Raw genomic sequence first — 23,972 nt, forward strand, 5'->3', positions numbered from 1 at the left:
CTATGATATCAGTGTCGATTATGCAACCCAGTTGTGGAAGAAATTTGTCAAAAGTCTAGAAAACACAAATTCTGAAAAAGGCATTTCGTGTGCGAGGTATTGGAGTTTGATCCTTGAAAAGGTATATGAAAAAGAAGGGATTCTTGTCCCTGAGGATGTTGAAGTTGCTGAATTCTCTTTATATCAATTTCCAAAGGTAGTGGATGATAATGCAGAAATATTTTCTCATGTTGCTCGCATTCCAGATGCGATGCTTCGCAAGGTTTCTCAAACTCACAAGGTTTTGGTGAGATATTTGAAAACAGTTGATCAATCGGTGTCTACAGGAGTATTATTATATGTGGCAGTACCGTTGAAGAAGAAAAAGCCCACAAAGAAGGATACGAAAGGTTCCTCTTCCCAAAAAGCTCAGGATGAAGATGTACATGTCGAAGAAATTTCGTCCAAATCAAAGAAAGAAACAATATCGTCCAAGTCAGGGGTATTGAGAAAGATTCGCAAACCCTCACCAGTTCACAAACCTGGTGCTAGGAGTCAGGAGGAAACGATGCGAAGTGGTCCAGCTCCGATCTCTCTAACAAAGAAACGGCAAAGAGCTGAAGACGTTGCGAAGAACATGCAACGTACTTTATTGAAAAGACGAAAGCTGGTGGTTCGCAATGAATCATCTGATGAAGAGGTAGTTCCTCAGACTCCACCAATCACTACTACGGTAAATGTTTCCTTACCCATCATTTCAGTTCAACCTACTTCGCAAATATCTACCACAACTCCACTCACAGAACCACTTGAAATAGTCACTACCGAATCATTTTCTGAGGAGGTACCTATTTCTGATACGGTTGTCAACATATCTGATACGAGGGCACCTATCACAAGTGTTGTTACAACAATGCCCATCAGCCTACCAATTACATTTCCCATTTCCACTATCATTGTTTCTACCTCATTACCACCTTTTTCACTCCCCATACCTACTCTTACAATGTCCTCGATATTTGACCATGCTCTGAAACACCCATTCACTACTCTATTCCCTTCGCAATCACCAGAAAATCCTCAGCCTACACAGCATATGTCCGATGATGAAACGGAAGGACGAGGTTTCGGAGGAACCTTTGAGGCGTTACAATTTGACTCTGAATAGGAGGAAATACCGGATCACATGCTCATGTCCGGTAAACAGTTCAAGATTTTGAATCGCAAGTTGAATGCGATTATTCAATCACAAACCGACTCAGGGTCTAAATCTTCTATGTACGGGGTAGAGGTGGAATACTTGATCAAGGAGGCTGAAAAGCATATTATGGAAAAAGTTGAGCAAGTGGACAAAAATACAGAGCTTTGCATTCAAGCTTAGGGGAGTACATTTTCAGGTGTAGTAAAGGAATTAAAAGTTGTCACAAAAGAACGCCATGTTCTATTTCTACAAGATGTGAAGAAGGTAAGAGAGGATGTAAATTTCAAAATTGAAGAATTGAAGAATGAGATTGCGAAGGAGCTTAAGGATATTAATTCTCAACATCTTGAAGTTCATAAGTGGGTTGATGTGGTGGCTACTGAACTCAACAATGTTGTTACTGCCCCTATTCTTGAAGCTAACCATAAAGAGACCAAAAATAAATTTGATCAACTTCTTAAGATGGTAACTAAGCTCAAACAGGTGGTTTCACAATCTTCACCACAACAAATCCTTACCCCTGAGTTCTTATCTCTGATGGTTAATACTTTAGAGCAAGCAATTCAGAAAGCTTTGGCTCCCATCGCAAATTTCACCTCTTTACTCCCAAAGAATGCCCCACCTGCTTTCACAGGGATGCAAGGGGAGAGAGAAGGATAAAGAGGATGCGAAGACGGTTGGGAAAGTTATTTCGACTCAACTCAAGACAACTCTTCCTACATTCACAATGCCTGTTTCCTCAACAATTTTGACCACGAGACCAATAGTCAAAGGTATATCCATTGGGTCAAAAGGAGAGAGTTCAAGTGCGAAACCTCCAACTGATGACGTGGGAAAAGGGAAGGGCATTGCATACGAAAAGTTTAAGGAGGAGAAGAAAGCTGAAGCTGAAGCAAAGATTGAGTGAATGAGGAAGTTACAGAGCATTATGAGGCTCAGGGCTGGTGATCCCCCCACAATGAATAAAGGTGATCCTGAAAAGCTTTATTCATATGAAACTATCGAATCAAAGGTTATGGGGGTAGAGATGTACGAATTCGAGAAGAAACCTAAAATGAGCTATGATATTGCTAATTCGGACAAATGTCAACTGGATTTTCCGATAAATGAGATGCTCTTCATAACTGCTCAATACAAGATCAATGAGAAGTTTGACAATGTTGATGATTATATACACATGAAGATCAAATTTCATGTTGTATTGGCAAAGAATACGGAGGAAGTGTGGTCTTTAATGAAAATAAAGAAAGTGCTAACCATCAAGAAAGACGCAATGTTCGAAGATATGCTACAAAATTTTTGATATTTTGTCATGCGAGCTGATGACAAACAATACGACTTCACCATTGCTGATTTTCCTCTTATGAATTGCTACGATCTAATTCAAGTAGCACTGATTTTGAAGCATATAGAGGATCACAGGCTCAAGGGCTCAGAGACAGAAGTTTTCAGAGTTGGATTTGCACATATCAAAGTCTTCATTGATAGTTATTACGATTGCTTAGCATTGACTGATGAAGAATTAGCCACGAGCTTGGGGAGAAAGGTAACAGTTCCCTGGGAAACCACATTGACCTAGTCAGTATTATCAAAATATGTTGATGGGGAAATTTGCCTTAAACCTTTTGGCATGGTGTTCTCAGGAAGGGATAAAAAGGGTAAACGTAAGAAGTTTTTGTTCAAGGTCTCTAAGATAGAAAGATATACCTCTGCGCAATATACGAACTTTATTGTTCGTATGAACAATTGCAAGAGAAACAATGAAGGAGACAAGAAGGTGATCAGCTGGTATTCCGAAGTGCAAAAGGCTATCCACTCAGCTGCTCAGAGGCTTACTATCTGAATAGCTTCGATTGTTTACAAAGGGGGAGATTGTAGAGTCATTTTGTTGTAAAAGTCGAAGTGACTATGTCTTTGTAATATTCACATTTTAGTTATTTTACTAAGTCATTTTTATGCGAAGCTTAGATGTTTAGACTTCGTATATTTTTTGTACACTCAGGTACCCTATAAATAGGGACTGAGGTTAGAAGTAGAGGATATAACTTTTTGACAACTCAAATATCCTTCTGCATATTCTGTGTAATCAGTCTTCATCAATATAAGATCTGATTAATATTTACTCTTCGTGTTCTAACTCTTCAATCACTGAAATCATATTTTTCTTTCGTAAATCTCGATAACAATTCTCGTCAGTATGTGATTAGGCGGGGGCTAGATCAGTAGATTCGAGTGTGAGATCATTCGAGATACCCGAGGTGAGTCTTCTCACTATATTGTACCTAGAAGGGTACCTATGTGTGACCGGAAGGTCTAGTATGCTATGAGATATATGCATTGTATGCTATGAGTTGCCTGTTTCGTATGTGCTGTGTATGTGATTTGTATGCTATGCTCGATATGGGTCGGAAGGCATTATGATGTGGACCAGAAGGTCGGGGATTTATGGACCGGAAGGTCGACACGGGTAGGACCGGAAGGTTTCCCGGGTTGGGACGGAAGTCCCCTGAGACACACGGACCGGAAGGTTGTGTGGAGTATGGCCTGGAAAGGCGTATATATCACACCCCCAAACCAGAATGGCGGAAACATTCGGGGGTGGATGACTTCACGTAGTACCATAACAATTGAATATTGTAAAGAAAGTAACACAACCATCATATATATAATAAAAACGTATATTGTTGCATTATACATATTTCCAAAAGAATATTACAATATGATGATGTAAATGTTTAATAAAAAACGTCCTCAGCGTTCCTTGTTCAAAAGCTGGTGGTTACCTGTATTACTGATTCCCTGAGAAATACAAGTGGTTTCGAAAAAGTGTCAACAATTAAGTTGGTGAGTTCATAAGTGTTTTGTATTGAAAAGTATGTCTTTTTGGTAGAAAATCGATGAACGAGGTTTTCAGAAAATCCAATATTTTCTATAAAAAGTTCCCAAAGTTGGAGTGCGTTAGTATTTTTCGTACTTGAATGATAAAGATAAACTTTGTGCTCAAAATAATGCAAATCCTGAATGCATATATGAATCTCGTAAATCAAACTTGTTTTTATACTTTCATGTGAGTCTTATAACCATACTATTGACACAGACTGCCTGTAACAACATTCTTCAGGTGTTGTATTGTAGTGATGTTTGTCACCCCAGACCTGCCGGTCTAACTGTAGCTAACAGTTTAGGTGCGGGGTTGTCAATCCCGTATAGATCTATACACAAGTATCACACTCTCCCTCCAAGAGATTATGGTATATAATACAGGACTTGAAATGCATACATAAGAGTACGTTAAAGTTTGAATATCTCACATCACTTAGTATAAATAGATTTACAATAAGAAAGACTTTACTTCGTTTTTATTGAAAGCATTTCATTTTTCAAGATGTATACATAAGAATGTATGAATAACTATAACGCCCTGTTCCTGAGAGTACCTAATTGTGAGTCCTCGGGATTTAAGAGAAATGATATTTTGGTCATCTTGTGGGAAAAGTGGAAAATGAGGGGCAAGTATGAAATTGGGAACTCGCCGAGTACACCCAGCGTAAGCTGGGATTACGCCCAGCGTAAGGCGTGCATGGACGCGGGTGCAAGGCTGAGTACGTCCAGCGTACTCTCAGAGTTCTAAAACCCTAAATCTAGGGTTAGCCACTATATAAGGAACATGTTGGTGCATACCCTAGCCTCCTTAAGCTCACCCTTAACCTTAGAAACCCTAGAAATTTGTATTCCCTCCATTGTTGGGTGTGTTTGGCCTTGGAAGCTCATTTTGGCAAAAGAAAAGCTAGAAGAAGAAAGGAGAAGTTGTCAAGGAAGGAAAGGATCGATTGGAGCTTGTAGATCTGAAGAGATATCATCCTTTGGAGCTTATTTGAGGTATAAAGCTTCTTGCTTGCCATTTATTTTGCATAGATCTAAGTGTTGTGAAGTTTTAGCATCTTTCTTGTCCCAAAAGTCCTCATCTTGATGCATGTTTTGAGTTGGCCGAGATCATTTGTCCTTTCAGACCTTTAGAGAGGTCTTGAGTGAGAAAAATGAGATCCCAAGGGCTGTGGTTGTTTCTTGTGTGAGATATGTGGGTCTTAATGGATTAAGACCTTGGATTAAGAGCTTTATGGACGGCCCAAGTGATAAAGTTTGAGACTTTATGAATCTTAGGCATGTTTGGCCTAGGGATCTGAATTTTGGACTTAAGAGCTTAAGCCATTAAGAAATTATAAGGACTTAATAAGTAGCGAAGTTACGCCCCGCGTAACTTGTGAGTACGCCCCACATAGTGAGTCAGTGCCCCGATCCCCTGTTGCGAATCAGCGTGTACGCCCAGCATACTCCCTCTGTTAGGTTTTCATTTTGGGCCTTAGGGTTTGGGCTGTTATTTGAGTTGTTGGATTTTGGGCCGTGGCTGGACATTTTGGATATTGTCTTTTGGGCCCATTGGTTGTTATGGATCATGAGTTTAGGCCCATTGGGTGAGGTGGGCCCAATTTAGTAAATTGGGCCAATAATGGGTTTTGTTTTGGACTTCTGGACTTTGGGCCATTGGTGGGCTTGGGAGCTTACCTAGTGTTGGGTCGGATTGAGTTAAGGGTAAAATGGTCAATTTACTCTTAGAAGAGTATTGTGCTTGGCTTAATGTTTATTTGTGCTATGTTGGCTAGTTCGGGATTTTCGGTGAGTCGGTGATTCGAGAATCTACATCCTCAGTTCAGAGTTTCGGCAGTGCGAGGTGAGTTATCCTCACTATATCAACAGGGTCTAAGGCACCAAGGTCGGCCCTTTATCGGATTGAGATTCGGGTATTTGTTGTTATGTTATTGGTTTGATATGTTTGCATCCTGGTAGCTAGGATGGTATATGTTAGAGACCTGGTTAAGGTCGGTTCCCTAATATGTAGGGTGATGCTATGCTAGTGACTGGTTAGGTCGGTATCCTGGTTAGGATGATGATATGTTATGTGATCTGTTTGATCGGCTTGTTGACTGTGAATTCTTATATAATTGTATGGTTATGTGCACATGGTTGTTTGGATTGGAGTTGGGTTGAGGCAGGTCCTACTTTGTGCTGTAGGCCAACATACCTAGGGCGGACCGGTTGTCCCGAAGGCCCAGCGAGTGGTCCGGATAAGCTGTAGGCCCCAAGAGGGCGGACCAGACGTGCCAAGGCTCAGAGAGTGGACCAGGCCGACTGAAGGCCCGGTGCGGGTGGACCAGTCATACTGTAGACTCAGAGAGTAGACCAGGCCGACTGAAGGCCCGGTGCGGGCGGACAGTCATATTGTAAACTTAGAGAGTGGACCAGGTGGATTGAAGGCCCGGTGCGGGCGGACCAATCACACTGCAGACTCGATGTATATCACTAGACTCGGAGGGTGGACTAGGTGGACTGTTGGCCGGTGCGGCGGACCAGTCACACAGTAGACCCAAAGTGCATAGCTGTTCTGTGATCGGTTACGATATGGCATATTATGCGTGTTTGGTATTTGTGGTTGGTATTTTGGGTATATATCACTAAGCTTTCGGGCTTACAGTTGTGGTTTAATGTTTTTCAGGTTCTTCAGGAGACCGTGGCAAGGAGAAGGCTTGATCGTACCGCACCTCATGTTTATGTTGTGATGTGATTCTGGGAATACTCTAAATGAATTGTATCGAAAACCTTTTTGTAATAATTTTATTAAATCGGGTTGTTTGTGAAAAGTTTAAATTGGTTGAAATTTTTCAGTTGTTACAAGTTGGTATCAGAGCCTTGGTTTGAGTGAATTGGAGGAACAATTGTGTGACTCCAGTCTCAAATCGAGGAGAGTTTTCAAAAGAGAATTTAACATGGTCTTCAAAATGAGTAAAGGAGGACGCGGAGGTACGATCATCCGGAGCCAGTAAGTAACCCCAAAATACCATACGTGATATTTGTTTTTGAGCTTTGATAGAACAGCATGCTAGTGCTAGGCTAGGGATCTTCAGGATTTCATGATAATGTTGTCTGATTTATGATGCTTGTTAGCCTAGGGTTTCCTTGTGTGAGATTTCCAGTGTTCCTCCAGTAGTGAGGGTTGAGCGATTGTTATGTATGTTTTCACTAGGGTGTTGTGGTAGTACTTCATACAAATATGGGTAGGTGTGAAATGTAGTATGGGCCCGTACTACTGAAAGCACAGGACCCATATGCGTATCAGGGAAACCATGACCTCTAGGGTTGGATTGAGAGTTGGTTCCCGGGATAGTGGGAAGAATTTGAGATTTTGTGGTGTTTTCAATATGGAGATTCTGAGGCATGCTTGGAGTGGATCCGGGACAGGATCGGGAACAAGAGAGGGAGTTTCGGGCGGGTCAGTACCGCCCGAGGTTATTGGTCAGATGAGCACATGTGTGTTGGATGCGAGGATTCATGAGATCCTGCGTGAAGAGATTGTTGCGTTGTTCCGATCTGAGTTGCCGAAACTGTTTGGGTCGATCAAGACCGCCATGGTGGATTATTTTGATGAGCACTATGCAACTCTCACAGACACGGCTGCCGCCGCGGCTACAGCGGCTGTAGCAGCGGCAGGGGGAGGAGCTGGTCGGGGTTTTCAGTATCGGGACTTCGATAATACGAAGCCTCCCACCTTTGATGGGGTTCAGGACCCGATTGTTGCTATAAGATGGTTATCGGACATGGAGGGGTGTTTCTTCACGTGTTCATGCCCTGCTGATCAGAGGGTGAGGTGTGCTCTGAACCTGTTGAAGCTCGAGGCGAAGGATTGGTGGAGATTGACCATGGGGTCATATTCGGATGCGTAGAGAGTTGCGGTTTCATGGGATCAGTTCAGAGAGATGTTCAACACTCATTATGTTCCGTGAGTAGAGAGAGAGATTGGCTCAGGAGTTCCTTGAGCAGAAGAAGGGTTCGGAGTCGGTGACTGAGATCACCAGGATGTTCACAGAGAGGGCGATGTTCTGCCCTGAGTTCGCTTTGGAGCAGGCTCAGATGTCTTGATATCTGAGCATGCTCAAGAGGGATATCAGACAGTTTGTGTCTATGCAGAGGTGCGAGACTTTGTTGGAGTTGCAGGAGGCTGCCAGGCGGCATGATTTAGAGATTGAGTTGCAGTTGCGTGAGCTGAGGCAGGCTCCGATGCAGTCGCATCCGGCGCCAAAACGGTCCAAGACCGTTGATTCTAGAGTGGGAGATCTGAGTAGCCACACTTGTGGGAAGTGTGGGAGGAGTCACACCAGAGTTTGTAGGTCCGGTGGTGCATGCCGCAAGTGCGGAAAGGAGGGGCACTGTGAGAGGGATTGTCGGCAGTCAGCGTCGGTTCAGGATTTGTGGATTTGTTATCATTGTCATCAGGTTGGACATTTGAGAGTCAACTGTCCACAGCTCGCTGCAGGACCGGTGCAGGCTCCAGCACCGGCCACTTTGAGGATCACGGGTGGAGGTCAGGGTGGAGCGGAGCCCCAAGGGCTCAGGGTCGTGCTTTTCAGCTTACAGCAGAGGAGGTCAGAGTAGTGCCAGATGCAGCTGCAGGTATGTTTCTTTCTTGATGTCTTGTTTATTTTGTGATTTCTGTGGAGTATTGTTTATCTGCTAGTCTTATTGTGTGGATTTCGGTGTGGTATTTGTTGTTCTTTGAGGGTTATGGTTTGGTTATGGATCAGTGTTGGGAATTTCGTTGGTTATCTTTCATGAGGGATATTAGTGGAAATCTGGCATTGCTCTGAATGTCGGGTAGCATCTGCATTCTGAGGAGTGGTTAGCTGCAGATTGAAGTTCTTTTGAGCTTGGGTCGATCAGCGTTCATATGTGTTTTGTGAAGGTTGTTTGCGCTTATGGGACGCGGTTCGCGTGTAAGTGATTATGTTGTATAAGGTTGTTGAGGTAGGTCGATGTTGGCGACCGGTGATTGTTAATCAGTGCTACAAGTGGAGGAGAATTGGAAAATTCTCCGGAAGATCGATGAGCATGTGAGGTTGTTTAGCTGTTTGGGATTCAGCAGTGTTCTACCAGTCTAGAGCGTAGGCTGGTAAGAGTAAGTGACAGGCATGCGGGGTGGGATACATATCAAGGGTACTTGATTGTGGAGGGCCTAGGATCGGGCCGAGATCGAGTTTGTATGATGGAGATAGAGTTCGGAACCCCTAGAGGGCTAGAACAGTATGCATGGGAGGATCTCCCAGAGTGCTAACTCGGAATGATGAATGCTAGTTGAGCGGTCCGGATAGACTGAAGTCGGTAGGCGTACCAGTCAGGCCGAAGGCTTGGAGAACGGTCCAGCCAGGCTGAAGGCCCTGGAGGGCGGTCCAGATTGGCTGAAGGTTCTGAGAGTGGTCCAGATTAGCTGAAGGCCTGGTAAGGCGGTCCAGTCATGTTGAAGACTCTATAGGTATTGATAGATCGGTTCGAGGAAATGGATTGAGTATGTCACAATATGTTAGCATTGGAAGGTCTGGCCCCGGGTATTGATCTCGATTAGTGGAGATGGTGCATGGGCTCGAGAGTCCTTCCGAGCAGATTTAGAGCATGTTTGTTGCATGGATAGCGGTTACGCTATAAGAGAGTGGTGTAGCATCGGGCAAGCACCATGGCACTTGTTGTAGTGACGAGGCAGCCAAGTGGATTTCCTTGGTAAGGAAAGAGAGAGGAATGTAGTGCCGAGAGGGAGTGTAAGTTCACGGAAGTGAAAGCTGTCACACCCCAAAACCAAGAACGGCGGAAACGTTCTGGGGCGGAGGACGTCATGTATAGTATCACAACACAGTAATTGTAAATAAGCAAACAACATCATCCATTGCATTAAATATATAATTTTAATACAAGTGTGTTCTGTACAGCTATAGACACCAAAAATAATGAAACACAAAATAATATGAGATGAGTCTTGAATGCACTCCATCTTCTCAAAAGCTGGTCTCGGTACCTGTCTACTGATGACCTGAGAATACAAGTTATTTTGAAAGAGTTTATCAGCATAAAGCTGGTGAGTTCATAAGTATTTTAGTGTCAATGTTTCCTGTAAAAAAACGTTTGAACCTGTCTCAATGTATAAGTTGTAAAAATGTAAGTAAATGTTTGAAAGTGTTTGTAAAAGTTTGAATCACTCAGAAAATCCTATATTTTCTATAAAAGTAACCTTCTACCAAGGCTAGGCTGTTTTGTAAACTTTTCTGTTGTAAAGTGTGTGATTACCCAAATATAACTATCATTTGTTAAAAATATAGTTTGTACATTAATGCTTAAGTGAGATTATCACTAAAATATGTAATGGGTAAATCATTGTAGTACTGTAGCTTTGTATATTAAGACTACTGTTGTACTAAATACTACTACCTTAAACCGGATTTATATTAAGGCATAATGTGATAAATTGCACCATGTTATCGACTGGTAACAACGACATAATGAATGGTCGTAATAAAAGAAATGACGTTTGGCACCCGCAGACCTGCAGGTCCGGCTGTAGCTAGCAGCAAGGTGTAGGATAGTCAATCCAGTATAGATCTATACGCAAACTCACGCTCTCCCTCCAAGAGAATTCTGGCTACAACTCGGGCCATGACATTTAAGGCATGCCCGATACAGTGGATCACAATTATTACGTATTTGTGTATATGTATTGTTTCTTGTGTATCTGTATATGTATTGTTTCTCGTATCTCTGTATATGTATTGTTTCTAGTATATCTGTATATGTATTGTTTCTAGTATATCTGTATATGTATTGTTTCTAGTATATCTGTATATGTATTGTTTCTAGTACATCTGTATATGTATTGTTTCTAGTATATCTGTATATGTATTGTTTCTAGTATATCTGTATATGTATTGTTTCTAGTATATCTGTATATGTATGATCCTGCGTTACCCCGATGGTAACCAGCTAATGATGTACTGATGAGTATGAATATGGAAGTACTTTTATGTCTATATATGAATATATGATATATAAGTAATATTGGAACGACCTTCGGATGGTCACACGAAATCCCACCAGACCACATCTCAAGGCGCGAACAGGAAATAGGGCGGATGGCCTTCCTAAGTCCTTTAAACATTATTTATACATCTATACATATATGGGCATGCAATTGGATATATGAAGCATAAATAAGTTTTCATAAAACATTTCAAGCATAAATACAATTTCAAGAGACGATTGACTTGATGTCGATTTATAAATCATTTTGAAAGCATAAATTGATAAAACAGTTTAAGTATAAGAAGCATTTGATTGAATCACAGTCGATAAGTATGTTTGGATAGTAAAACAGTTTATAAAACATTTAAATAGTAAAGCAGTTGAAAAACAGTTTGAACAGTGTGAAAATCGTTGTTTTCCTAGTTGTTAATCACATGTGATTAAATGCAATCACATGTGATTGAAGTAATAACTTATAAGTATTTGACTTGTATTCCCCCCCATAAAGTATTTAAAACACTTAAAATCATTTCAAAGGTTGATTCAAGGGGTATGAACTCACTTGTGGTGAGTTGTCTGAATTGCAGTGTCGGCTACCGTGCTAGGTGACAAACGGAGACTGGTTTACACGCACGAGCCTAGTTATCATATAATAAACATATATATAACTAATTAGACATATAATAACTTAAATAAATAAGTTAAGACACTTAGAAAACATTTAAGCACTTTAATGAGTGTTTAGGGTTCAAATGGTTGCATCTAAGTTGCTACGGGACAAGGCAAAAGGGTTTGAAACATCAAAGGGCCTTGTATAGGAGTTCACCATCCAACAAAACCCACACCTTGGAGTTTACGGCCGTAAACTCATAGGTTTATGGCCGTGAACTCCTCAAATGGTGTTTTTGGGTGTTTTGTGGTGTTATCTTGTATCTAGAACACTCCTATCTTTATTGGAATAAGGCATGAAGTAGTTTTAAGGCTCTAGAACACTCCATAAGGGAGTTTACGGCCTAAGGTCCTTCACCTTAGAGTTTACGGCCGTAAACTCTAGGAAATAAATTGATTTGAGGCACTTAAACATCAAGAATGGCATCCATGATTTTATCTAAGGCTAATGGGAACAAGAGGCACACTTTGGTGCCTTCACTTGGAGTTTACGGCCCAATTCATGTTCCTTGGCCGTAAACTCCTTCCAAGGAGTTGTTTCTATGTGTTCTTCTCTCCATTCTAGTCCCAAAGGTGCAAGATAAATTGTCTAAAGGCTTAAGGGTAGCTTGGAATGATTTTTGTCCCACAAAAAGGGGTTTACGGCCCAAGAAGGGTTCTTGGCCGTAAACTCCTAAAAACTTATGGTGTTTATGGGTTTTTGATGTCCTAATCAAGCACAAGTACTAGTAGATAAAGTCCTTAAGCATTTGGGGAAAGATTTAGGGCATTTAAGCCCTTAAAAAGGGGTTTACGGCCCAAGGTAGTTCCTTGGCCGTAAACTCCAAAGAATTATGTTTCTTGGATGCTTTTTGGCCTTTAAAGATCATACTCTAACTCCTAAACAAGTCCTCTAACATATTAATGGGTCTAGAAAGCATTAGAGTTCCATTTTGGAGTTTACTCCCCAAGAACGATCTTGGGCGGTAAACTCCCGGATCTTGTAATCTAAACATGTTATTGTTGCTAATATGCATTAAACAAGTATTGAAACACATATAGAAAAGTAGACTCACAATCTGGGATGAAAACCCGAAGATCTGTCAGAGAGAATATGGCTTTTCTCTATTTGGAATTGTGAATAATGAATTAATTTAATTCAAAAAACTATTTATAGTCCTGGAATATTTTGACAGAAAATGTTTTTATTCCTGATGTTGGACTGTAACAATATGAAACTTGAAATGCCCAAGTTTCACAAAACCAGGAGTATCCACTCTCCTGATATCATCTAAAACATAAACCCTAATGTACACAAAGTTTGTTCGGAAAAGCTTGAAAATCACAGAAACTGAACTAGCTTCTATTGAATAGATGAGGTTCATACAATTGGAAATTTCAGGTTGTCACATCATCCCCCTGTTAGAGGGAATTTCGTCCCGAAATTAGAATTTAAGCAAATAGACGTTACAAACAATCAAGCGAAAAGATGAGGGTGTTTCAACTTCATCTGATCCTCGCGTTCCCAAGTGAATTTCGGTCCTCGCTTGGCGTTCCAGCGAACCTTCACGATAGGGATACGGCTTTGTTTCGTCTGCTTGACCTCACGGTCCATGATTTCTACAGGTTCTTCCACGAAGTTGAGGCTCTCGTTGATCTCGATCTCGTCGAGTGGGATTACGAGAGTCTCGTCAGACAGACACTTTTTCAAGTTAGATACGTGGAATGTAGAATGTACGTTACGCAGTGTGTCGGGTAGATCAAGTTTGTAAGCTACGGGGCCGACTCTGGCAAGAATCTCGAAAGGCCCTATGTACCTCGGATTAAGCTTCCCACGCTTGCCGAAGCGTATTAAGCCTTTCCAGGGTGAGACTTTGAGAAGGACTCGGTCTCCCACCTGAAATTCCAAAGGTTTTCTTCGTTTATCGGCGTAGCTCTTCTGTCGGTCTCTAGAGGCTTTCAATCGTTCACGGATTTGAACGATTTTCTCTGTCGTTTCCCAAATGATTTCCGGACCAGTGAGAGTACTGTCGGAAGCTTGCCCTCTTGCTAATTGGATATCACCAACCTCAGCCCAGCACAAAGGGGATCTGCACTTGCGGCCGTAGAGAGCTTCGAATGGAGCAGCCTTGATGCTCGTGTGATAACTGTTATTATAGGAAAATTCGACCAGGGGTAAATGAGTATCCCATGCCTTCCCAAAATCAATCACACAGGCTCGCAACATGTCTTCCAATGTTTGAATGGTTCTCTCACTCTGTCCGTCGGTCTGTGGATGGTAGGCTGTGCTCATGTCCAGCCTTGTTCCCAGGGAACGTTGTAGGGATTACCAAAATCTTGAAGTGAACCTACTATCTCTATCGGAGATAATGGAAATAGGTACACCATGCAACCGTACAATTTCCCTAATGTATGTTCTCGTAAGTTTCTCCATCTTGTCGGTTTCTTTGATAGGTAGGAAGTGTGCAGACTTGGTCAATCTATCAACGATGACCCATATGGTGTCAAGTCCACCCGTCGTCTTGGGCAACTTGGTTATGAAATCCATAGTGATCCGCTCCCACTTCCATTTCGGGATCTCTGGTTGTTGCAGTAAACCAGAGGGCTTCTGGTACTCGACCTTAACCTTTGCGCAAGTAAGGCATTTACTCACAAAGGTAGCAATCTCTGCTTTCATATTAGGCCACCAGTATAGCTTTTTCAGATCCAGATACATCTTATCTGAACCTGGGTTGACAGAATACCGAGTGTTGTGCGCCTCGGTCATGACCAAGTCTCGGAAACCACCGTGTTTCGGTGTCCAGATCCGGTTCATGAAATATAAAGCTCCGTCACCCTTGGCTTCGAAGTTCTTGTCCATTCCCCTAAGGGATTCACTCGACACATTTTCAGGTTTCATGGCCTCTAGTTGAGCCGCCTGAATTTGCTTAGTCAAGTGTGAATGGATGGTTATGGATAATGACTTGACCTTGCGACCAGAATATTCCTTCCAACTTAGGGCATCTGCTACTACGTTGGCTTTACCCGGATGATAACGAATATCGCATTCGTAATCACTGAGTAGCTCGACCCACCGTCGTTGTCTCATGTTGAGCTCCTTCTGATCGAAAATGTGTTGTAAACTCTTGTGGTCGGTAAAGATAGTGCTCTTCATTCCATACAGGTAATGTCTCCAGATCTTCAGAGCAAACACTACTGCTCCTAACTCAAGATCGTGGGTTGTGTAGTTTACCTCATGTGTCTTTAACTGCCTCGAGGCGTAGGCTATGACCTTACCTCGCTGCATCAGAACACATCCGAGTCCTTGATTGGATGCATCGCAATAGACGACAAAGTCTTCTATTCCTTCAGGAAGGGATAGTATTGGTGCGGTGCACAAGGCTCGTTTGAGCGTTTGGAACGCTCTTTCTTGTTTCTCTTCCCAGTCAAAGGCCACACCTTTCTGGGTCAGGGTCGTAAGAGGCTTCGCTATTCGGGAGAAGTTCTGAATGAACCTGCGGCAGTAGCCAGCGAGACCTAGAAATTGTCGAATTTCTGTAGGTGTCTTTGGTGCTGACCAGTTCTCAATGGCTTTTATTTTGGATGGGTCCACGTGGATTCCTTCTTCGCTAACCACGTGTCCTAAGAATTCGACTCTTCGGATCCAAAATTCACATTTTGAGAACTTCGCATAAAGTTTCTCCTTTCGTAACGTCTCTAGAACTTGTCGCAGATGATCACCATGCTCTTTCTTACTTCGGGAGTAGATCAGTATGTCGTCAATGAAAACGATGACGAACTGATCTAAGTAAGGTCGGCATACTCTATTCATCAGATCCATGAAGACTGCGGGCGCATTGGTCAATCCGAATGGCATCACCACGAACTCGTAGTGTCCGTAACGAGTTCGGAAGGCTGTCTTCGGCACGTCCTCCTCGAGCACTCGTAACTGGTGATATCCGGATCTCAGATCAATCTTGGAAAAATAGTTCGCCCCTTGCAGTTGGTCGAATAGATCATCTATGCGTGGCAGAGGTTAACGATTTTTGATCGTCAATTTGTTGAGTTCTCTGTAGTCAATACACATACGGAATGATCCGTCTTTCTTCTTAACGAACAAGACCGGTGCTCCCCAAGGTGAGAAACTTGGTCTTATAAAGCCCTTGCTGAGCAGTTCGTTAAGTTGACCAGAGAGTTCTTGCATCTCGGCTGGTGCTAAACGGTAGGGCGACTTGGCTACTAGGGTAGCTCCTGGGACTAAGTCTATTCTGAACTCGACTTGTCGTTGCGGAGGTAACCCGGGTAGTTCTTCTGGGAAAATGTCGGGAAAGTCGCTCACTACCGGGAGGTTCTTCAGTGCTTTCGTTTCTAGGTTCGTGTCGACGACGTGAGCAAGAAATGCGTGGTATTCTTTGCGCAGATATTTATGTGCTTGAATACTAGAAATAATGCGAAGACTCGCACCAGGTTTGTCGCCGTAGACTATAAGAGTTTCGTTAGACGGGAGGTTTAGTCGGACTGCTTTCTCGTAGCACATGATGTCGGCGCGATGAAGACTTAACCAATCCATGCCGATAATAACGTCGAAACTTTTTATCGAGACCGGCATAAGGTCAATTGGGAATGAATGGTTATCTAAGGTTAGAAGACAACCTAAGTATATGCTATTAGTACTTTCAGTTTTCCCATTGGCCATTTCTACTGTGAATTGTTCATTAAGTGCGTGTGGTTGTTGCTTAAGCATGCGAGCAAATTTGTGGTTTACGAAGCTTCGCTCCGCTCCACTATCGAACAGAATGCATGCATAGGAGTTATCAAGGAGGAACGTACCGTTCACCACTGTCGGGTCAGCAACTGCTTCCCCGTGGCCTATTGCTAGTATCCTCCCTGCTCCTCCAGTATTCCTCGCCTTAGGGCAGTCCCTTTTAAAGTGGCCTGTTTCGCCACATCCATAGCAAGTTGGGCTCACGCCAGAGCCAGGAACTTGGGAGATCGGTTGCGCCGGGAACCTACAGAATCGGACGGTGTGTCCTTTCCTGTGGCAGTTAGTACACTGCATTTCATGGCAGGCGCCGTTGTGGTGGAAGTTGCATTTGTTGCACTTCGGCAAACTTCCAGAATACTGCTTCCCCGGAGCAGTAACAGCAGTAGGGGCTACCGCAGCATGTACTGCTACGATTTGCTGTTTCTTTGAAGCTCGCTGTTTCTTCTTCTCAATCCAAAACTTCCGCTTGTTGCCAGCGGGTTTAGAGGGTTCTAGGATGGCTAGAGTGGTTGTAGTTGCAGGGGTCTTGACTCCATGGTCAATAAGTCTTTGTGCCAATCGCTTGGCACTGTCGAAAGTAGCAGGGTTTGATGCTAAGACGTTCCCCTGGTACGGAGGCACTAGCCCCCATACATACCGCTCAATCTTTTTCCCTTCAGTGGGAACCATGTTGGGGCATAGGGCCACCAGTTCGCTAAAGCGGGCAGTGTAAGCGATCACGTTGGTGCCCTTCATTGTCAGATTCTAGAGTTCATGTTCTAACTTCTGGACTTCGCCCCTAGGGCAGTATTCCTCCGTCATGAGGTCCTTCAACGTTGCCCAGCCCATGTCGTTAGCCACGACGAGAGTTAGGGCTTTGACGTGGCCGTTCCACCACGTTAGGGCTTTATCCTCGAAGGTGCATGCGGCATACTTCACTTTGAATGCTGCAGGGCACGAACAGATTTCGAAGACTGATTCAGTCTTCTCGAACCATTGCGAGAGAGCAATGACTCCGCCGGTGCTATAGAAAGGCTTCAGCTTGCAGTTTGTAAAATCCTTGTAAGAGCACTCTCTCGAGCGCACAGGGATTTCAACTGGGATAGATTCCACAGGGGTTCCACCTCTGCTAGCATCCGATGAGTGATATTGAGCCATGGCAGTAGCCACTACTGCAGCTACGGCAGCATTCAGAGCTGCAGTATCGATGACCGCAGGTGGTGGAGGCGGTGGAGGTACAGGATTATTCCTATTCCGGGGAGATTTGCGAGGAGGCATCCTTCAGCTATAAGTTTATAAAAACAAGAAGGATGATAAGAATCAATTTGTAAGCAAACTGAGAGTGACCCATGGACTAAATAACCATAGCCCAACCGTTGAATGAGTGTTTGAAATCACAATAAGGAATATTAGTAGGAATACACATGTGTACAAATTTTTCCCACATAATAGATTTCAATAGCACGGGTATTACTAATGTAATAAGTTCAAGGAAAATCGACCTAACAATAGGTCTTACATCATACCATAAGGATAATACTAACAGTCCTAGATTCCTAATTAGAGTACCGAAAGTTAGGAATATTTTACAGACAAGTGCTACTTAGAGCACATAAGTTCAAGGCTATCCCTAAATCAAAAGACAGAGATGTACTAGACATCATCTAATGGCGATGGGAATTCCTCGGGCGATCCCTGAGGTCGGACATTTGACGAAACACCTCTTGAAGGTGTCGGTCCTGAGCTCTCTGACGAGCTAGAAGTTCTAAGACTTCGGCACGGGAGGCAGCCAGCTGCTGCTGCAGAGTTTCGTTGGTTCTCCGGGTCCGTTCCATGTCCTCTTCGAGACGGCGAATGCGGACTGTATTGACACCTGAATTGGCATCAATCTCCATGACCCGGTCGATGGCTGCTCGACCTTGCTCGACATTACGAGCTATTCTGCGGATGATCACCGGCAGAGCTCTGTCAGCAGAGCCACCATCGCTAACATTGTAAAAGGTTTGGTCCCCAAAATATGGTAAGGGCTGACCCTGCTCATCACTCCAACGATTCAGATTGTTTGCCCACATGGGAGTAGGACCTGGAAACGCTGGTCGAGGGTTGTTATTCGGGGCTTGACCTACAAGCGGTAGGTTGTTGACTTCAGGCTCGGAGTCAGATCCATCTGAAAAGCCTTCTGCGAGGTGATCATCCAAAGGGATTGGATGCTCATCTTCAGGCTCTTCATCGATCCACCCGGCATTGCCTTCATTGGGGAAGTACGGGTCACCATGATGAAATCCAGCCATTTAGATCTACGCGGGAAGAGAGGTATAAGAATATAGTATACGTGTAACTAATAGCACAAAATACTCCTATAGTATTTTAAGTTCTAAGTTCTACTGATCTTCTTGTGGTATTGTTGGTAAGTTTTTAGACTTGTTAACATATCACAACCATTCTAGGGCATATGCTAATCACTCCTAGGACCAGCATAGTTGATCAGGCTATGCCATTCCAAGGACTGACCATACATCCCCGAGCTCACTTGTGATATTCAACAATCGTAATACTTTTGTTCTTGTCATTGTGACACTGATTTTAGTATGAATGTAGACTAGTATACTTAATTAAATATTTTATTATTTAAAGTATAGACTCTTGGTCAGAGTGTTTTAGTCCCTTTTGGGTTTATAGATTAGTATATCTTTTATGGGTTGATATACTTGATTCACTATAAACAATGCTCTGATACCAATCTGTCACACCCCAAAACCAAGAACGGCGGAAACGTTCTGGGGCGGAGGACGTCATGTATAGTATCACAACACAGTAATTGTAAATAAGCAAACAACATCATCCATTGCATTAAATATATAATTTTAATACAAGTGTGTTCTGTACAGCTATAGACACCAAAAATAATGAAACACAAAATAATATGAGATGAGTCTTGAATGCACTCCATCTTCTCAAAAGCTGGTCTCGGTACCTGTCTACTGATGACCTGAGAATACAAGTTATTTTGAAAGAGTTTATCAGCATAAAGCTGGTGAGTTCATAAGTATTTTAGTGTCAATGTTTCCTGTAAAAAAACGTTTGAACCTGTCTCAATGTATAAGTTGTAAAAATGTAAGTAAATGTTTGAAAGTGTTTGTAAAAGTTTGAATCACTCAGAAAATCCTATATTTTCTATAAAAGTAACCTTCTACCAAGGCTAGGCTGTTTTGTAAACTTTTCTGTTGTAAAGTGTGTGATTACCCAAATATAACTATCATTTGTTAAAAATATAGTTTGTACATTAATGCTTAAGTGAGATTATCACTAAAATATGTAATGGGTAAATCATTGTAGTACTGTAGCTTTGTATATTAAGACTACTGTTGTACTAAATACTACTACCTTAAACCGGATTTATATTAAGGCATAATGTGATAAATTGCACCAAGCTATCGACTGGTAACAACGACATAATGAATGGTCGTAATAAAAGAAATGACGTTTGGCACCCGCAGACCTGCAGGTCCGGCTGTAGCTATGTCACAACTGTGAATTTTAAGCTATGTAATCTATACATTCAAGTTAATGTGAATCAAAAACTTTAACCAAATACAAGATACAAGTACTTTAGATAGTCATCAAACAATTGGAGACCCTAGAAGTTTTGGTTAAGTCCATTTTGGACTAAGACTTCCTTATTGGATCCAAATGAACCAATAAGCTTCCAATTGGACTATCATGGGTTTAGGACCCTAATTGGGCTCTAATTGGACCCACATTTGTCTATTTCAATATTTTGGGCTAGGTAGAACCTAGAAGGAAATAAAACACAAGTTTTGATCCATAATTAAACCTAACCTAGCTTAATAAAGCACAAAAATCACAATTTTATTTTATAAGTCCAATAAATACCCTAATTAACACTAATGTTGGGCTTAGGAGCAAAAAGCCCAAAAACCTTTTTTTCCTTCCCATTTTCGGCCCAAAAGAAAAGCCCAAGAAGAAGGGTTGACTATTTGCTTGCCACCTCATTATTACCCAACATGTCTCCATGCATCTTAGTCCATATCTCCATGCAAATCACTTCAAAAGTCATTTCTTCTTCTCTCCTCTCTCACTCTCGGCCATACACACTTACACACACCAAAAATATCTCAAATTCTCTCTAGATTCACTCAAGAACACTCTCTTCTCCCTCTCCAAAATCTCGAAAATTTGGAAGCATTCAAGAAGGTTCTTCCACAATATTCTTCATCTAAGGTAAGATTATGCATAGATCTATGGTTTAAATTCTTTTGTTATCAAAATCTCTTCCTAATCCATGTAAAAACCGTGATCTTGCACTCTAGAAACCCCATAATCTCGAAAAGTTCATCAAGGAGTGCAAGGGCCAAAAATCACTTCATTTCTTCCAATTTTTCTTCAAGAACCGAAACTACCCACTCAAGGTGAGATTCATACCCCTATTTTCTGTTTTTAAGAGTTTTTGTGGGGGGGGAATACAAGTGAAAGTGTAGATCTATATGTATTTGTATGCCTTGTATGATTTCCATGCTTATATGTATGCTTATATGTGTTTTAATGTTGGATCTAGCCATTAAACCCCTCAAAACCGAGATATAACTCATGTTTTATGATATTAGCTTCAAATATGTTACTACATAATAAGTGATACTAGATAAATAGCCAAGTGGTTAGCAACAATTTTCTTTAAGCTAAAAACACACATCTTGGGCCAAAAATGTGAAAAATACAAAATTAAGGGCCCAAAATGACATTTTACAGATTCTGATAGTTGAAATGTGTTAAAACAGTTTCAATAAAGCTATTTCTGGAATTTTATTCATTTTGAGGATTAAAAACATAAATTTCAAGCCTATTGGGCTAAAAATGAAATTTTCGGCCCAATAAGGCCCATTATGTAAATTTTTCTGTTTTGAAGGGCCAAAACTGTGAAATTCTGTAAAACAGTGGGCTATAAGTGTCCCAAACCCTTTTCAAAGGTTTAAAATGCTTTTTAAATTTAAAAAGGACCAAAGTTGCAAAAATTTTCCATTTTGGGCCAAAATTGTCAAAATTGCGAAAAGATGAGCTAAACCCGAGAAAAACTGCATTTTCAGGGACTTAAACTGTTTCTTTGAAAAATATGCTGGAAAATATTAATTTCAATCATTTTTGGTGTTAAAATGTCAAGAAAAATAGTTTAAGGATCAAACCGGGAAATATTTAAATAAAAGGGTTAAAAATGTAAATTTTACAAATAATGAGGGGCTGAAAACAGAAATATTTCAAGGCTGATTCATTATGTACAATGTGATCAAATAATGACACCTCAACTATCAACGAAATACAACTCATTACAATACCAAAAGTCGTTGTTAAACGAATTGGCTCGGTCTCGAGCCAATGGAAACCTACAACTACTAACTCTTTGATACATACAAATAACGATTGGTAATACACATACATACGAGTGTGCACAGACGTCTACGCACCATCTTCGGGCCCCAAAAGTGTAAAATCTTGTTTGTTGGGCCTAGCTAGCCCAATGACCTGATCTTAAGGCCCGAAGACATTTTTTTCTACGAAGTGTTTAGTCTTACCGACTTGGCACAACGTAGGGTGACTTTCAATGGCTTGTACCATTGGACCCCAAGGGCCATGGTATTGCTAGAAAAGTCTACACATTTTACGAGGCGGGTCGGGGACCCCTCGCACACATTTTTCCCCAGCCGGTTAATAGAGTTATCGGGGTCTTCGTGACCTCTTTCTCTTCGGATGCGGGACCACTCATAGTCCGGGCGATTGGATAACGTGATTAGTACTGACGACGCCTTCGGGAATCGTTGGTATATCTATAAACCGGGCATTTGTGTAATGCGGGTTTGTAGTAAATAATCAATGCTCGAGAACCTTCCAACGTCGCTTGGGACCGATACTACTATTTTTGTAATGGTTTCAACGCAACTCAACGGATTTCAAAAGAACTAGGGGAACATCGGGTTTCCCTAGGGTTTTTATCACATACAGATTTTAAACGCATACAACTTAAATGAACAATTTTTGCAAGTATAGAAACAAACAAGCATACCTATGGATCTTCACAAACGTTTTTGAAAGCTTTTCTTTTCAGAAAATATCGGATTTTCTGGTGGTTTTTCAAACAATATAAACATTCGATTTCAAACACTACTTATGAACTCACCAACATTTCATATGTTGACGTTTTTTTCAAAATACTTGTATTCTCAGGAAACCAGTGAGTCAAGGGAAATCATGCTCAGTGACGGTTGCAGTTTATTTTCGAATGAACCAAACAATATTAATTTTTGGAAATGTAATATCTCAAACAATGTATGACATGTAAACACTACTGGTTGTACTATGTTGATGAATGGTGACGAATGTTGTTTTGTTTCATATATATTCAATGTTATGGTATTCAATTGAGTCACGACAGCCCCCGGACGATTCCGCCGTCTGGTTCGGGGGTGTGACAGGTTGGTATCAGAGCTTTGTTTATAGTGAACTAGCATGTCGAGCCATACATTGATATGCAACTATAAACCAAAAAGAGGGACTAACATAACTCTGAACAAAACAAATGAATAAAATACACTTGCTTGCATTAGGAATAAGGATCCAACGCTAAATCAAACACCATAATGCTGGTATCTCGGTTAACTCGGGACTGTTCTTAGTGATACCAAGGAGTGAATGTAGCCTGATCAACTACATTCTCTCCAAGGTAAAACTAACACATGTCTTGATGAGATCGGAATAGCCAGGGAACCTAAAAGTATACCCCTTATCACCAAAAAGAGAACGTCTGTTTAGTTTGCAATAGTGGAAGAGGCATAGGATAATATTAGTGAACTTTTACGTGGTCTGCTATGTGTTGCAAATCTATGATTGTATGCTAAATGATAGAAGTACTTAGGTTCGTGCCATACACCTAGTCAGTAGGACCACGACCTCACAGAAACCACGTACACCCAACATCTTTCCGTTTCATGACAGAAAGATGCCTCGCCCAGCTACTCGCGGAAATCCCGAACCAACCCCGCCGGAAGTTGACTCTACTGCTTTCCAGGCAGCCGTGTCTGCTGCGGTCACGGCAGCTATGGCACAACTTCACCGAGGGAACAACGGAGGAGGTAACGGGCAAGGATCCGGAAGTTCGAACAACGGGACGAACCAAGGACTCATTAAAACGTGCACCTACAAGGATTTTGCGAACGCTAAACCCCGAACTTTCAACGGTACCGGAGGAGTGATCGCCCTAAAACGATGGATCGAGAAAGTAGAGTCGGTATTCGAGATATGCGAGTGCCCCGAGCAGATGAAAGTGAAGTTCGCGGCCTGCACTTTTGTGGACCAAGCGCTCACTTGGTGGAATGGTCATGTGGAAGCCATGACACTCCCTGTCGCCAACTCTATTCCCTGGGCAGAGATGAAAGAGATGTTGACGGCTGAGTACTGCCCCCGAGGCGAAATACAGAAGATGGAGCAGGAACTATGGAATCTCACAGTGCAGAATGGGAACAT

Source organism: Lactuca serriola, chromosome 1 (assembly GCF_051521515.1).
Source record: "Lactuca serriola cultivar US96UC23 chromosome 1, Lser_US96UC23_V15, whole genome shotgun sequence".
Lineage (NCBI taxonomy): Eukaryota > Viridiplantae > Streptophyta > Magnoliopsida > Asterales > Asteraceae > Lactuca > Lactuca serriola.